At 49.8% G+C, this 18,492-nt stretch overlaps 1 protein-coding gene across 1 annotated transcript in view; it reads left to right on the forward strand.

The window, feature by feature from the left end:
- The first annotated feature begins 9,166 nt into the window (after nucleotides 1-9,166).
- LOC143986872 (uncharacterized) overlaps nucleotides 9,167-18,492 on the forward strand; it is a 106,347-nt gene continuing 97,021 nt past the window's right edge. Inside the window, exon 1 of the mRNA XM_077485279.1 lies at nucleotides 9,167-9,239. The gene's annotated coding sequence lies outside the window, so the exon portion shown is untranslated. The remainder of the gene's footprint in view (nucleotides 9,240-18,492) is intronic.

Consider the following 18,492-nt stretch of genomic DNA (forward strand, 5'->3'; position numbering starts at 1 on the left):
CCCCTGCAGCAGCAGGCGAATACCCGTTTTAGTGAGCACAGTACCAGGTAGCTGTATTCCTGTGTGACCCCTTCCAAGAGGCATCCTGGGTCCTGACACAGGTTGCATACCTGGAGCACGGTACATCCTCTAAAGAAAACCTCTAAGGAAAATCTTCTCTAACACTCAGAGAGAAAATCGACCGGTCTCTCCTCTTCCCACAACACACTCTCACATGGTGCCTCGTGCAGGAATGAACAACTCAGACTCCTCCCACTTGGATGCTTGGGTTGCGCAACTTTGCAGGCTTTTCAGCAAGGGCTCCTCCCACGCATACGCACCTCAGTGAAAGTCCAAGTAAAGATGGCACCTATGGCGCAGTTCAAAAACACACAGCCCTCTGTCCTTGCTTTACCACGTGTACAGTTCCTTTGTGGGGTAACAATAAATCCCAGACTACAAGACCCCAGATGTAGCACTAACCCCCGAAGGAGCTGCTGGTTATTTTTGGGCTTACTGTTACCTTCTGTTCTCCTTGTGGCAGGCCTAGGGGATGTCCCGTGGTAAATAGCCCAGTAACTTGAGACTGACAACAGATCCACTTGAATGGATTTTATTTGCAAAACTCAGTCAATTGAACAGTCTTTCAACTTGGGATCAGAGGGTTGGAAAGGAGGTTCAGGTACTCTAATGCCGCGTACACACGACCGGACTGACAGAGTTCTGACAGAGTTCTGACAGAGTTCTGACGGACTTTCCGAATGAACGGACTTGGCCACACACAATCACACCAAAGTCCGACAGATTCGAACGTGATGACGTATGACTGGACTAGAATAAGGAAGTTCATAGCCAATAGCTGCCCTAGCGTCGGTTTTAGTCCATCAGACTAGCACACACACGAGCGGATTTCTCAGTAGGAACTAGGTCCGGCAGAGTTCTGTAGAAAAAATTTGAAATATGTTCCATTTCTAAAGTCTGTCAGACTTTTGCAAATCAAAAGTCCGCTGCAGCCCACACACGTTCGAATAGTCTGCCGGAATCATTCCGTCAGACTTTTGATGTTGAAAAGTCTGGTCGTGTGTACGGGGCATTAGTGTCAAAGTAAAAAAGAAAGTTGAAGAACTTGCTTACTTTGTTTGCATCCAGAGAATAGCCATTCGCAGCTGGATGGTCATCCAGGTTGGACAGTCCCTCTCTCACAAGGCCTAGCAGCCAACAAGGTGCTTACTCAGGAGCAAGTCTCTGCCACAGACGTTGTAGAACGTACAAAATAATGTCTCTGCCACAGACATTGTTGTAGGACATGTAGGGAAACTAAACTTGAAACACTTGTAGGATACCTGGATCTTTCAGCCTGCTTGGCGATTAGGGATGAGCTTCGTGTTCGAGTCGAACGTACGTTTGACTCGAACATTGGCTGTTCGGCCGTTCGGCGAATTCCGAACGTTTTGGCCGTTCGCGTCAAAATTCGAGTGACGCGCGCGCGGACCACAATGCACTGCGGTGGCGCAGTGCATTGCTGCCCCATGATTGGCCAAGCATGCACTGTGACCCCGCATGCTTGGCCAATCGCAGCGCCGGCAGCGAGGAGAGCCATGATTGGCCACAGGCATCCTGCCTGTGGCCAATCATAGCTCAGGCTGTGTAGTGCACGCCCCACACTATATAAGGCCGCCTTTGAGGCGGCCTCCTGTAGTGTGTTACTTAGCATCTGAAGCAGTGGGTGTTCTGTGTACCTTCAACACAGTACACACCGATCGTTTTTGGCTGATTTCCTATCTTGCTGCTGTGTAGTGGTTGTTGTCTGTGCCCTCACCTATATAGCTAGTGATCTAGCTTTAACCACTTAACTGCCCATTGCCGATTAACGGCTTCAGGGCGGTTGTTTAACTCTGAGAGGCCGTTAATTAACGGCCTCCCAGAATTCTGCTCTCGCGTGCCCCGAGGTGCGCGCACTCGAGAGCATCCGTGACCGCCGCATCACGGATCACGGTAAACGGCCGCTCATAGCGGCCGTTTACCACGTGATTGCTCCGTCAAATGATGGAGTGATCACTTGGAAACAAACCGGCGTCATGTTATGACGCCGGATCCTCCCTCCCCTCTCTGTACCGATCGGTACAGCGGAGGGGAAAGAGATCGGTGTCAGCAGCGATGTGGGCTGCATCTGCAGTGCCCACATCGCTGCTCACCGAATTTAACCCCTCAATTCCCTGCCAATACTCTGCAATACCAGTGCATACTCTGCAGTACCCTGCCATTACTCTGCAGTACCCCGCCATTACTCTGCAGTACCCCGCCATTACTCTGCAGTGCAGTACCCCGCCATTACTCTGCAGTACCCTGCCATTACTCTGCAGTGCAGTACCCCCCATTACTCTGCAGTACCCTGCCATTACTCTGCAGTACCCCCCATTACTCTGCAGTAACCCCCATTACTCTGCGGTACCCCCCAATACTCTGCAGTACCCGCCATTACTCTGCAGTAACCCCCATTACTCTGCAGTACCCCCCAATACTCTGCAGTACCCGCCATTACTCTGCAGTACCCGCCATTACTCTGCAGTACCCCCAATACTCTGCAGTACTCTGCCATTACTCTGTAGTACCCCCCAATACTCTGCAGTACCCTGCTATTACTCTGTAGTACCCCGCCAATACCCCGCCAATACTCTGTAATAACCTGCCATAAATTGCCATACCCAGCCATACTCAGAGATACCCAGCCATACTCGGTGATACCCTGAAATACCCAGCCATAGACGCCCCCCACCCCTCACCGCCCTCCGGTGCTTCTACCAACTCCCCAGTACGATCAAAGCCAGAATCTTTTTTTTATTTTTTATTTCAGGCTTCCCAGCCTAGAGGTGAGATGTGGGGTCATATTGACCCCCCAGATTTCACTGTAAAGAGGACCTGTCACCCCATATTCCTATTACAAGGGATGTTTACATTTCTTGTAATAGGAATAAAAGTGATCAAAAATATATTTTTGGGGAAAAAAATGTCAAACTAAAATAAATAAAGTAAAATGAACAATAAAAAAATAAAATAAAAATTAAAGCGCCCATGTCCCCATGTGCTCGCATGTGCCACACATGTGAGGTATCGCCGAGAATGTTAGAGCGAGAGCAATAATTCTAGTCCTAGACCTCCTCTGCAACTCAAAACATGTAACCAGTAAAAAGAGCTTGCAGTCAGTAGTGTTAGGAGATAGTGCGTGCTGTCTGCGTGCTCTGTACCCAGTACATACCGCTATATAAAGCTTGCTCCCTGATTGTGGCTTGCATGTGGATTTTGTGGACACAAGTGGATTTTTTGAACTAAAGTGGAGAGTTAATAACCAGGAGTTGAAAACAGGAGTTAAGACAGGAGTCTCTAACCTCTATCCTACCTCCATCCTCCCCTCCATTTTAAAGATCCCACTGCAAGGGGCAACCAGACAGCTTTCCAGAAACGTCAGGCTGACAGCAAGCCAGATTCACCGGAACCAGAGTGTTTAAAGGGGACAACCGCAGCCAGGTAAGCTTGCACCTCCACTCCCCCCCCCCCCGCCCCAGTGATTGTTCCAGGGACTCCATCCGACCGCCTACGGGGGTCAGGAAGGAATTTTTGCCCCACTGGTGCATTTGGCTGCTACTGTCAGGGGGTTTTTCGCCTTCCTCTGGAACAACCATAGGTTAGCATACCCCTACCTCCGGCCTCCTTTCCATTTTTTACGCTATCCTAGGACGACTATTCCAGATCACAGCCAGACTTCTTTTCTGAGCGGAGACCTCCACCTTAAGTAAAGGTAGCGGGAACAGCCAGCAACCGAATACAACAACTCCTTCCGCATCCATATAGGCATCCCCTGATCAACTTGCGCGCTAATAGCCTCAAGCACGGCGGCAAGTCTGATACCTAGCCCCACCTCAGGATCAATACCCTGATCAGGATCATCATCTTAGGCCCATAGTACCATCAACAGCATCCACAAACCATGTGCTACTTCAAATACTCAGCTGAAGTTCTGCACAGACTAAGGAACATCAACACCACATTGCCATCTTCCATACAAAAAATACTTCAAAGAGAACAACTATTAAAAACCGGACGACAACCAGCTCCCAACCACAGGAAGACATCTACTCGACCACTACAATTAGATTGCGCCTTGATTAACGCCAGGTCTGCAGTCAAACATAGACTGGAAGTACACGACTTCATCATCGAGAACAATGTAGACTGCCTCTTCATCACCGAAAGCTGGTTAACCTCTGACTGAAACACCATCCTCACTGAATTGGTGCCGGAAAACTACAGGATCCTAACCGAACACCGGATAGGGAAAAAAGGAGGAGGCCTAGCAGTGATCTTTAAAGGTCACCTGGATCTCACTAAACCATCATCTCAGAACCCAGTTCCTTTTATGGAAACCCTGATGCTACATCTTCAACCAACACCCCATGACACCACTCATATTCTACTGTGCTACAGACCACCGGGACCAAAGTCCAATCTTCTTTCACCCCTCACGGAATCCTTTGCAATGCACACCCTAAAATTCAAAAATTTCCTGGCACTCGGAGATTTCAACCTTTGGGCAAATGAGCCTAAAGACCCCATCGCGACTGCCTGCATCAATCAACTAGAAGAACTGGGCCTACAGCAACTGATAAAGAATCCCACGCATGGGTCAGGACACACCCTGGACCTCATTTTCAAACAGAACATCGACGTCAACATACTCGACAACATAACTCTGCCATGGACGGATCACCACGCCATCAAATTCAAAATCACTACCAACATCACCAACGCAAAACGGAAACCTGTAACAATGCACTGGACCAGATCGCATAAAAAACTGTACTCCGAAGCCTTCAAAACCACTCTGTCCAAAAAGATATCTACAATAACCTTAAACCACTCTACGGAGGAAACACTCAACTCCCTGAACAAGGCATTACTGCAATCAGCAGACTCGGTAGCACCAAAACGCAGGGCACTCATCAGGAAGAAAAATGCTGGATGGTTTAATAGCTCCCTCTCCGTACTAAAGTAAGAACGCAGAAGAGCGGAAAGAACATGGAGAAGAAATCCCACCGAGGAAAACCTATTTAACTACAAAGGTCTGACAGAGAATTATCGGAAAGCAATCTTCAAAGCCAAAAAGGACCACTTCTCATATACAATCTCAACGGCCACAAACCAACCACGGGAACTGTTTAAACTGGTTAATCAATCAATGAATCCGGTGTGCCTAGAACCCCCAGAAAGCGAATCCCAGGATTACTGTGACAAACTGTCGGATTTTTTCATCGATAAAGTCAAAACCATCAGGGAAACAATTTGTCAGAAGAAAACATCCAACCTCAGCCAGCAAATACATAAAGAGGATGTCTGCACCAACATACCGCAACCGCCAAAATTTTCACTATCCCCAATTACCGTAGACACCGCAAAAAACATCATTAATAAACTGCGTGACAGTACCTCACCTATTGACATCATCCCCACAAAACTACTGAAAGAATGCTCCGACATCGTAGCTCCAACCATAACCCACCTCATAAACTGATCATTCCACGAAGGGATTGTTCCCAGCATCCTCAAACAAGGCATCGTGAAACCTCTACTCAAGAAACCAAACCTGGACCCTCAGGATCCAAACAACCGTAGGCCGATTACAAGCCTCAACACCATTTCTAAGATCATAGAGAAAGCTGTAGTACATCAGCTACAACTTCACCTGGATACTCACAAACTCCTGGACCCGCTGCAATCAGGCTTCCGCCCGGGTCATGGAACAGAAACAGCTCTCCTCAAGATTTGGGATGACGCCCTCGAAGCAGCAGATGACGGAGAGCCATGTCTCCTCGTACTGCTAGACCTAAGTGCAGCGTTTGATACAGTAGATCACAATACTCTACTCGTCCACCTCACAGAAGTAGCCGGAGTCCAAGACATAGATCTCCAATGGTTCGCGTCCTTCCTAGGAAATCGGTCACAGACAGTGAAACTAGGAAACTTCCTCTCCGAAACTCGGGCAGTCACCTGCGGAGTCCCTCAAGGCTCTCCGTTGTCACCCGTTCTCTTCAACATTTACATTCGCCCACTCCTTCAAATCATCAGATGCTCAGATCTCTGCTTCCACTCTTACGCTGACGACACGCAACTTTATTTCCGGATCAATGGAAAAAAAGATCATCAACAACAACTTGAAAACTGCCTCAAATCAATAGAGGACTGGATGACCACCAACTCCCTCCAGCTGAACCAATCAAAGACAGAGCTTCTTATCTTACACCCAAATCATAAGCCCGCAACCAAAACCTCCTGGTCTCCACCAACCGTCTTTGGGCAGACTATCTCCCCAAAGACCAAAGCGAAGAGTCTCTGGGTTATTTTAGACGCACAAATGTCAATGGATGCGCAAATAGGATCTGTAGTCAGTCGATCTCACCATCTGCTGCGCATGCTTCGCAGACTCATCCCTTTTATCCCAAAGAATGACAAAGCAGTGGTAGTTGGAACAATCATTAATTCACGACTGGACTACGCAAACTCGCTTTACATAGGATTACCACAATATCAACTTGCGCGATTACAACTGATCCAAAACACGGTGGCAAGGCTGATAACAGGAAAAAAACCCTGGGAATCCATTTCTCCTTCACTGAGGAGCTTACATTGGCTAACCGTAAAAAATCGGATCACGTTCAAGACCCTTTGCCTCACCCACAAATGCGTGCATAGAGAAGCTCCGCAATACCTAATGGAGAAAATAAATCATTACACACCAAACCGCAGTCTTCGATCAGCCAACAAAAACCTCCTCCTCGTGCCCAAAGCCCGGTATAAATCCAAGGGTGATCAGAGATTCGCTGTCCAAGGGCCTCGGCTATGGAATGCTCTACCAATCAACATCCGCCTGGAAGAAAATCACCTGGCTTTTAGGAAAAAACTCAAGACCTTCCTCTTTTAGCAGATGATCAAAGCTCGCCACAGCGCCTAGAGGCGATTCAGTTCGCATTGTGCGCTATACAAGTATTTCATTCATTCATTCATTCATAATATAGGGCAGGCCCCTACTTTCAAACATCCAACTTACAAACATCTCCTACTTGCAAATGCAAGGAGACAGCAGCAAGTGAGATGAAAAAAGATGGACGACAAAACAAATTATACAGGGGTGATAACCCTTCCCTATGTTTTCCAAAAAGCTTAAAAATAGTTTTTTTGACTGGAGCTACACTTTAAAAATGTACCGGTTGAAAATGACAAACAGATTCAACTTAACACAACAAACCTACACAGTCCCTGTCTTGTTTGCACCGCCTGTATACTGCTGTTCTGAGTATATAGGGCCTGGGGGCCACACGCATTTCCTTTTTTTAATATGGGTACAGGGTTCCCCTTAATATGCGTACAAGACCCAAATAGGCTGGTAATGGGCAGGGAGGGCTACCCATGCCATTTTTCTCAATGATTTTCATCCATATTGCAGGAACCAGATATAACATTAAAACCGCAAGCAGTTTTAAATGGTGTTATTTCTGTTTAATGTCATTTTGTGCAGGGACTGTTCTAAACACGGGAAACACGTGGCACTTCACAGGCATACTACAGACACCCCGCAGGCACCATATTTAAAGGAATATTTCACTTTTTTTTTTTCACTTTAATCGTCATTAAAATCAGTGCTCCCGCCAAAACGGCAGTTTTTAAAACTTTTTTTTGCAGTGACCCATGTCCCCTGAGGCAGGAGGCAGGTCCCCAAACCCTTTTTAGGACACTATCTTGCATATTAGCCGTTAAAATTAGCACTTTCCATTTCGAACGTTCGAGTCCCATAGACTTCAATGGGGTTCTAACGTTCGTACCGAACGCGGGGGTCGTTCGCAAGTTCTGGTGCGAACCGAACCGGGGGGTGTTCGGCTCATCCCTATTGGAGATATCCACAAGACCGGATTCTCTTGGTTACTTCAGACCTTCCAGGCTCTTGTTAAGAAAACCAACCCGTACGTGGTGTTCTTCTAAAGCCCCGTACACGGTATCAGATTGTCTGCTTTTCCTTCATATTTACCAAAACCATATAATATGAGGTCAAACCTTAGGAGTTTCAATGTGTATGCAATCAGGCAGGCCCTTCTACTACATGGTTTTGGTAAATCTGAAGGAAAAACTCAGCAGACAATCTGATAGTGTGTACGGGGCTTTAAGAGTCCTCCCCTGGAATGCTCGAAGTACTCTGGGTCTCTCCCGAACCGGAGACGGCACCCAACTACCTCAGAGTCCTCTTTTAGTTTCCTTGCCTCGGGCTAGCCAGCCCCGAGACATTAAAGTCAGGTGGATCTGCATCCCAGGCCATAGCCTTCCTGGGGGCTGGTCAGGAGGACCAGGACCATGAAGTCAGCACATCATACTGGACCGGAACCCCGAACCACATGATGTCCGCATCTTAAATACCCTCTCCCAGAGGGCACAGCGAGAGGGCCATTCCCACTGACCTGGCTCTGAAAAAGAGTAACTTAAGCACCTAACCAGACCATAGTTCCACGTCTGCCACAAGAGACAGCACCCCTTGTGGCCAGGCTGAACATCTCACAGTCCAGTCAGAGTGATGCAGAGGTCCAATTTAGACAAATAAACCCAAACTAAACTGCAGTTTATGCAAAGTTTAACTTTGAAAAACGCATAGCGCCTGCTCTACAGGAGCCGCCGCTACAGTCTTCTAGTTGATAAAGGGAATACTTACCTTTGTTACAGCAGCAGTCCGGTATAAGTTATTTCTGTAGGTATTTGAGTTGTTACAGATAGCACAGGTTTTATTCTATTTATATTGGTGACATAATTGCCCAAATCTGAGGATCAGGAGCCATTTCCACCCTTTACTCTCGGCTGGGGTTCTTTGTATACATATAACAGATGTTCTACATGACTAAATCTGACATCAATTTTACTGCAAAATCAAAGGTGACAAAATGTCTCCCCCCGAGCAGTAATATATTTCTATCCCCCTTGGTGGGAGTAGAGATGACCCATCTATAAGTATATACAGTACATACACACACAGCACAAGGCCGTGTTCACACTACGAGATGTTTCTGCAGTTCCTCTGAGCTCCACAAGGTGGTGATCTCACTTCTACCCAGACAGGTAGTCTCTATGGAAGACAGGAAGTGATGTCAGGTACAGACAGGAAGTTCCAGGTGAGAGGTGAGTTGGGAGGAAGCCGAGAGGAGACATTACTGGAAGTGGCAGTAGAGGAGGTAATAAGATCTTATTTTCTATTTACGCCCAGTAACCCCCGTCATGTCCGTCCTCTTCCTCCATAGTCACTGGGATGTCTTTTATCTCCAGCAGATGATGATACACACATATATAGTGTGGAAATGTAGAATATCCCCGTATATGAGGGAATTTCTGGTCTGTACTACAAGGGGAGGTATTGATGTCAGTAAATGTCAGTTCCAGACATTGTATGTGGGGGGATTGAAATGATAATAAGGCCCCTTTCACACTGAGGCGCTTTGCAGGCGCTAAAGTGCTAAAAACAGCGCCTGCAAAGCGCCCTGAAAGAGCCGCTCAGTGCACTCCAATGTGAAAGCCCTTTCACACTGGAGCGGTGCGCTTGCAGGACGGTCAAAAAAGTCCTGCAAGCCGCATCTTTGGAACGCTGTAGGAGCTGTGTATTTACCGCTCCTAAAGCGCCCCTTCCCATTGAAAACAATGGGGCAGCTCTGCAAACCCACCTGAAAAGCGACACTGGGCAAGATTAGGGCAGATTTTTGTAAGATTTTACACAGGAATGATCAGCGCCCCTCCAGAGACACTATGATGAGTCTGACAGGGACGGGATTTTGGGGGGATGAAATGATGAACCCGGAGTGGGCAATTTTATCAAAAAAGACAATCAGATGCGAATCAAAGTGGATTTTCCAGCTCAATACAATTGTTCTGGCTGGACTGAATACTGATATTGATCTGTTTATGCATCTTTATAGTATTCTTATATTTTGCCAGTTATTGATGACTATAAATATATTTTAGAATTGAATTTAGTGATATATGATGATATAGGAGATGTTTAAGTTATTCTAGCTATGAATGGTTAAGGAATCTGGGTGGGGGTAAGAGCACTTTTATGGACCTCTTCACCTGCCAGTAGTCCTCCTGGACAAAGATTGGCATTTTTCCAATCCATAGACGTCGGATGTCACCAATCAGAAAGATTTTTTGGAACTATCATGTTGTGGATTCAGATATTTTGTCCATAGTGGAAGCACTCCCTGAATATTTGTTATTTTTTAGATTAATCCCTTCAGGGTCAGAGCATTTCCCCATATATGGGGCCGGAACATTCTCTTCATTTTGGAGCTAAATTATAATATGTGTTACTGCGTCCCTGATCGCCGCCACGCCAGTTACTGCTGCGTCCCTGATCGCCGCCACGCCAGTTACTGCTGCGTCCCTGATCGCCGCCACGCCAGTTACTGCTGCGTCCCTGATCGCCGCCACGCCAGTTACTGCTGCGTCCCTGATCGCCGCCACGCCAGTTACTGCTGCGTCCCTGATCGCCGCCACGCCAGTTACTGCTGCGTCCCTGATCGCCGCCACGCCAGTTACTGCTGCGTCCCTGATCGCCGCCACGCCAGTTACTGCTGCGTCCCTGATCGCCGCCACGCCAGTTACTGCTGCGTCCCTGATCGCCGCCACGCCAGTTACTGCTGCGTCCCTGATCGCCGCCACGCCAGTTACTGCTGCGTCCCTGATCGCCGCCACGCCAGTTACTGCTGCGTCCCTGATCGCCGCCACGCCAGTTACTGCTGCGTCCCTGATCGCCGCCACGCCAGTTACTGCTGCGTCCCTGATCGCCGCCACGCCAGTTACTGCTGCGTCCCTGATCGCCGCCACGCCAGTTACTGCTGCGTCCCTGATCGCCGCCACGCCAGTTACTGCTGCGTCCCTGATCGCCGCCACGCCAGTTACTGCTGCGTCCCTGATCACCACCACGCTAGTTACTGCTGCGTCCCTGATCACCGCCACACCAGTAATTGCGTCCCTGATCACCGCCACACCAGTAATTGCGTCCCTGATCACCGCCACACCAGTAATTGCGTCCCTGATCACCGCCACACCAGTAATTGCGTCCCTGATCACCGCCACACCAGTAATTGCGTCCCTGATCACCGCCACACCAGTAATTGCGTCCCTGATCACCGCCACACCAGTAATTGCGTCCCCGATCACCGCCACACCAGTAATTGCGTCCCCGATCACCTCCATACCAGTAATTGTGTCCCCGATCACCTCCACACCAGTAATTGTGTCCCCGATCACCTCCACACAATTAACCAGTTATAGTGTTCCCGATCTCCTCCACACCAGTTAAAGTGTTCCCGATCTCCTCCACACCAGTTATAGTGTGTCCCCGATCACCTCCACACCAGTTATCGTGTCCCCCGATCTCCTCCACACCAGTTATAGTGTGTCCCCGATCACCTCCACACCAGTTATCGTGTCCCCCGATCACCTCCACACCAGTTATCGTGTCTCTGATGACCTCCCAACATTTTGAGATGGGAATGAGGGACACCTACTAGCAAACGTATGTAGGCATAGGACACATCCCCTTCCACACTACATTTTTTTGATGTGGTGAGAGCAGTCAATGTCTACTTAAAGGCGATTGCTCAGGTTCGAAAAACTGATGTTTTTATTTGTGTTGCCTGAAAGTCCTAAAGTAGGACAGGCAGCATTGGAATCTATTATGAATATACTATTCTTAATAGATTTGACAAGTAATCGTTCAAGCTCATGATTAAAGAGGTGGATTCCACCCTCTCAAATCAAAACACACTTCTCTAGGGCTGTTAGTGCTTCCTGGGCAGTACATCACCAAGCCTCCATGGCTTAAATCTGTAAGGCCGCAACTTGGTCTTCAGTCTATACATTTACCAGATTCTATCAAATAAATGTAAAAGGTCATGAGGATATCGGCTTTGGGCTCAGGGTACTGCAGACTGCAGTATTAGTCCTCTAGTCTCTTATTGCCCTACATTTTGTTGTGTCCCTCCCTTCAGTTGGCATTGCTATAGGACATCCCACATAGTAACTTCTATGGCTCTGTGTCCCGTGAAGTACATAACGGGACACAGAGGTCCCTTCCTTCTTTGGTATACACATGTATTGCTTTGCTACAAAACTGAGACACTCACTCGCCACGCCAGTTACTGCTGCGTCCCTGATCACCGCCACGCCAGTTACTGCTGCGTCCCTGATCACCGCCACGGCAGTTACTGCTGCGTCCCTGATCACCGCCACGCCAGTTACTGCTGCGTCCCTGATCACCGCCACGCCAGTTACTGCTGCGTCCCTGATCACCGCCACGCCAGTTGCTGCTGCGTCCCTGATCACCGCCACGCCAGTTGCTGCTGCGTCCCTGATCACCGCCACGCCAGTTGCTGCTGCGTCCCTGATCACCGCCACGCCAGTTGCTGCTGCGTCCCTGATCACCGCCACGCCAGTTGCTGCTGCGTCCCTGATCACCGCCACGCCAGTTGCTGCTGCGTCCCTGATCACCGCCACGCCAGTTGCTGCTGCGTCCCTGATCACCGCCACGCCAGTTGCTGCTGCGTCCCTGATCACCGCCACGCCAGTTGCTGCTGCGTCCCTGATCACCGCCACGCCAGTTGCTGCTGCGTCCCTGATCACCGCCACGCCAGTTGCTGCTGCGTCCCTGATCACCGCCACGCCAGTTGCTGCTGCGTCCCTGATCACCGCCACGCCAGTTGCTGCTGCGTCCCTGATCACCGCCACGCCAGTTGCTGCTGCGTCCCTGATCACCGCCACGCCAGTTGCTGCTGCGTCCCTGATCACCGCCACGCCAGTTGCTGCTGCGTCCCTGATCACCGCCACGCCAGTTGCTGCTGCGTCCCTGATCACCGCCACGCCAGTTGCTGCTGCGTCCCTGATCACCGCCACGCCAGTTGCTGCTGCGTCCCTGATCACCGCCACGCCAGTTGCTGCTGCGTCCCTGATCACCGCCACGCCAGTTGCTGCTGCGTCCCTGATCACCGCCACGCCAGTTGCTGCTGCGTCCCTGATCACCGCCACGCCAGTTGCTGCTGCGTCCCTGATCACCGCCACGCCAGTTGCTGCTGCGTCCCTGATCACCGCCACGCCAGTTGCTGCTGCGTCCCTGATCACCGCCACGCCAGTTGCTGCTGCGTCCCTGATCACCGCCACGCCAGTTGCTGCTGCGTCCCTGATCACCGCCACGCCAGTTGCTGCTGCGTCCCTGATCACCGCCACGCCAGTTGCTGCTGCGTCCCTGATCACCGCCACGCCAGTTGCTGCTGCGTCCCTGATCACCGCCACGCCAGTTGCTGCTGCGTCCCTGATCACCGCCACGCCAGTTGCTGCTGCGTCCCTGATCACCGCCACGCCAGTTACTGCTGCATCCCTGATCACCGCCACATCAGTAATTGTGCCCCCGATCACCTCCACACCAGTAATTGTGCCCCGATCACCTCCACACCAGTAATTGTGTCCCCGATCACCTCCACACAATTAACCAGTTATAGTGTTCCCGATCTCCTCCACACCAGTTATCGTGTCCCCCGATCGCCTCCACACCAGTTATCGTGTCCCCCGATCACCTCCACACCAGTTATCGTGTCCCCCGATCACCTCCACACCAGTTATCGTGTCCCCCGATCACCTCCACACCAGTTATCGTGTCCCCCGATCACCTCCACACCAGTTATCGTGTCCCCCGATCACCTCCACACCAGTTATCGTGTCCCCGATCACCTCCACACCAGTTATCGTGTCTCTGATGACCTCCCAACATTTTGAGATGGGAATGAGGGACACCTACTAGCAAACGTATGTAGGCATAGGACACATCCCCTTCCACACTACATTTTTTTGATGTGGTGAGAGCAGTCAATGTCTACTTAAAGGCGATTGCTCAGGTTCGAAAAACTGATGTTTTTATTTGTGTTGCCTGAAAGTCCTAAAGGAGGACAGGCAGCATTGAAATCTACTATGAATATACTATTCTTAATAGATTTGACAAGTAATCGTTCAAGCTCGTGATTAAAGAGGTGGATTCCACCCTCTCAAATCAAAACACACTTCTCTAGGGCTGTTAGTGCTTCCTGGACAGTACATCACCAAGCCTCCATGGCTTAAATCTGTAAGGCCGCAACTTGGTCTTCAGTCTATACATTTACCAGATTCTATCAAATAAATGTAAAAGGTCATGAGGATATCGGCTTTGGGCTCAGGGTACTGCAGACTGCAGTATTAGTCCTCTAGTCTCTTATTGCCCTACATTTTGTTGTGTCCCTCCCTTCAGTTGGCATTGCTATAGGACATCCCACATAGTAACTACTATGGCTCTGTGTCCCGTAAAGTACATAACGGGACACAGAGGTCCCTTCCTTCTTTGGTATACACATGTATTGCTTTGCTACAAAACTGAGACACTCACTCACTCGCCACGCCAGTTACTGCTGCGTCCCTGATCACCGCCACGCCAGTTACGGCTGCGCCCCTGATCACCGCCACGCCAGTTACTGCTACGTCCCTGATCACCGCCACGCCAGTTACTGCTACGTCCCTGATCACCGCCATGCCAGTTACTGCTACGTCCCTGATCACCGCCATGCCAGTTACTGCTACGTCCCTGATCACCGCCACGCCAGTTACTGCTGTGTCTCTGATCACCGCCACGCCAGTTACTGCTGCGTCCCTGATCACCGCCACGCCAGTTACTGCTGCGTCCCTGATCACCGCCACGCCAGTTACTGCTGCGTCCCTGATCACCGCCACGCCAGTTGCTGCTGCGTCCCTGATCACCGCCACGCCAGTTGCTTCTGCGTCCCTGATCACCGCCACGCCAGTTGCTGCTGCGTCCCTGATCACCGCCACGCCAGTTGCTGCTGCGTCCCTGATCACCGCCACGCCAGTTGCTGCTGCGTCCCTGATCACCGCCACGCCAGTTGCTGCTGCGTCCCTGATCACCGCCACGCCAGTTGCTGCTGCGTCCCTGATCACCGCCACGCCAGTTGCTGCTGCGTCCCTGATCACCGCCACGCCAGTTGCTGCTGCGTCCCTGATCACCGCCACGCCAGTTGCTGCTGCGTCCCCCGATCACCTCCACGCCAGTTACCGTGTCCCCCGATCACCTCCACGCCAGTTACCGTGTCCCCCCATCACCTCCACGCCAGTTACCGTGTCCCCCCATCACCTCCACGCCAGTTACCGTGTCCCCCGATCACCTCCACGCCAGTTACCGTGTCCCCCCATCACCTCCACGCCAGTTACCGTGTCCCCCCATCACCTCCACGCCAGTTACCGTGTCCCCCCATCACCTCCACGCCAGTTACCGTGTCCCCCCATCACCTCCACGCCAGTTACCGTGTCCCCCCATCACCTCCACGCCAGTTACCGTGTCCCCCCATCACCTCCACGCCAGTTACCGTGTCCCCCCATCACCTCCACGCCAGTTACCGTGTCCCCCGATCACCTCCACGCCAGTTACCGTGTCCCCCCATCACCTCCACGCCAGTTACCGTGTCCCCCGATCACCTCCACGCCAGTTACCGTGTCCCCCCATCACCTCCACGCCAGTTACCGTGTCCCCCGATCACCTCCACGCCAGTTACCGTGTCCCCCGATCACCTCCACGCCAGTTACCGTGTCCCCCGATCACCTCCACGCCAGTTACCGTGTCCCCCGATCACCTCCACGCCAGTTACCGTGTCCCCCGATCACCTCCACGCCAGTTACCGTGTCCCCCGATCACCTCCACGCCAGTTACCGTGTCCGCCGATCACCTCCACGCCAGTTACCGTGTCCGCCGATCACCTCCACGCCAGTTACCGTGTCCGCCGATCACCTCCACGCCAGTTACCGTGTCCGCCGATCACCTCCACGCCAGTTACCGTGTCCGCCGATCACCTCCACGCCAGTTACCGTGTCCGCCGATCACCTCCACGCCAGTTACCGTGTCCGCCGATCACCTCCACGCCAGTTACCGTGTCCGCCGATCACCTCCACGCCAGTTACCGTGTCCGCCGATCACCTCCACGCCAGTTACCGTGTCCGCCGATCACCTCCACGCCAGTTACCGTGTCCGCCGATCACCTCCACGCCAGTTACCGTGTCGCCGATCACCTCCACGCCAGTTATCGTGTCGCAAATCAAAACACACTTCTCTAGGGCTGTTAGTGCTTCCTGGGTGGTGCATCACCAAGCCTCCATGGCTCAAATCTGTAAGGCCACAACTTGGTCTTCAGTCTATACATTTACCAGATTCTATCAAATAAATGTAAAAGGTCATGAGGATATCGGCTTTGGGCTCAGGGTACTGCAGACTGCAGTATTAGTCCTCTAGTCTCTTATTGCCCTACTTTTTGTTGTCTCCCTCCCTTCAGTTGGCATTGCTATGGGACATCCCACATAGAAACTGCTATGGCTCTGTGTCCCGTGAAGTACACACAGAGGTCCCTTCCTTCTTTGGTATACACATGTATTCCTTTGCTACAAAACTGAGACACTCAGTTTTGTGAGTGGGAGGGGTTATATAGGGAGTACACTTTTTTTTATCTAGGGTGTGCCAGTGTCCATCACCTGAAGGTGGCCTGTAACCCACATAGTAACTACTATGGCTTTGTGTCCCATGATGTACTTCAAAGAAAAGGATTTTACAGGTAAGCTGTTTTAAAAATCCTATTTTTTGTCACAATGGACAAATACTCCAAACTCTTGGCCTATCCAGCTGAATTAAACCCCCAACACCTTTAGGCAGAGGAGAATGGAATCCTCGTTCCCCTTCCCCCTCTTTATATTCTTCTATGGGCTATCCTGGGCTCTTTCACCTTTCCCCCTCTGAGATCCTAAGTCGGCTATCCCCTCTCTCCTTTTGCCTCTCTCAGACAGACGAGTTATCACACCATACTTAAAAAATCCCAATTTATATGACACATAACTCCACAGTGAACAACCGCCAACCCACCAGGACATTCGCCCTCATGACAAAGATTGCTCCTCATCACAGAAGGCTGGGTAACAATAACCCATTAAGAAACCTTAGGCCCAGAGTATCTGAGATGACCAAACACTACCCTTTAGATTTTAAACATCACTGTTACTAGCATGTACCCAACAAGGACAGCAGGACAGTCTAGACTGAGGCCACGTACACACGCGGGGACTGTTCGCTCAACTTTGTCCGTCAAACAGTTTCAGCGGACAGTCCGCTCAAAATTAGCATGGACGGACTTGCCCACACACGACGAACGAACAGTCCGCTGACAAAGCGGACAAAGTTGAGCGAACAGTCCCCGCGTGTGTACGCGGCCTAACAAAAGTTCCAATACACTTAATATAGATGTATTCGAACACAAAGGACACAATATGTTTAAATGGTTCCTGACCGTCTCACGTACTTATACTGCAGAAACAATAGCACCACTTTGCAAAACCCTGTACAGGTACAGGGTCCCTTTTAAGAGCTGGCAGAGGTGCACCCACTGCATGGCAGGGGGACCCGATGCACGTGGCCGGCGGGTGCGATTGCATGCGCGAGAGCCAGCGCAAGGGATTTGTGTGTGTGTAAACACACAAATCCCTGTTCTGACAGGGTTCTGTCAGGGGAGGGGAGACATATTGTTTGTTCCTACTAAGTAGGATCTGTCCGTGGCAATCGCCACCATAACTAGTAAAAAAAAAAAAATTATATATATATATATATATATATATATATATATATATATATATATATATATATATGCCATAAATCTTTCCCATAGTTTGTAGACGCTATAGCTTTTGTGCAAACCAATCAATAAATGCTTATTGCGATTTTTTTTTTTTTTTTGCCAAAAATATGTAGAAGAATATATATTGGCCTAAACTGATGAAGAAATTTGTTTTTTAAAAACATTTTTGGAGATATTTATTATAGCAATAAGTTAAAAAAATATATATTTTTTTCAAAATTGTCTCTCTTTTTTGTTTATAGCGCAAAAAATAAAAACTGCAGAGGTGATCAAATACCACCAAAAGAAAGCTCTATTTGTGGGGAAAAAAGGACGCACATTTTGTTTGAGTACAGCATTACATTACCGCGCAATTATCAGTTAAAGCGACGCAGTGCGAAATTGTAAAAAGTACTCTGGTTAGGAAGGGGGTCAAATATTCCGGGGCTGAAGTTGTTAAAGGGTAGCTCCACTTTTGTGGGGGGGAAAAAATAGCAAATAAAGAAAAAATAATATAGTGCATATGATTGCGACAGTAATCATTTTGTGATTGAATGTTATTAAAAATTACCTTCCCTTTTCAAACTGCAGCCAATGTAATTTTCTGGGAATACATTGCAATATGGCTACCTGGAGTTTTCTGTAGACAGAGTGTGTACTGACCACTCCCCAGAGACATCATTTCCTGCTTGTGTGATTGGCTCACCAATTTTCCCAGAAGTCTGCCTTAGATACAAGTCAGATTTCA

Source organism: Lithobates pipiens, unplaced genomic scaffold, assembly GCF_037356315.1.
Source record: "Lithobates pipiens isolate NorthernLeopardFrog02 unplaced genomic scaffold, aLitPip1_a1.2 Scaffold_18, whole genome shotgun sequence".
NCBI classification, from domain to species: domain Eukaryota; kingdom Metazoa; phylum Chordata; class Amphibia; order Anura; family Ranidae; genus Lithobates; species Lithobates pipiens.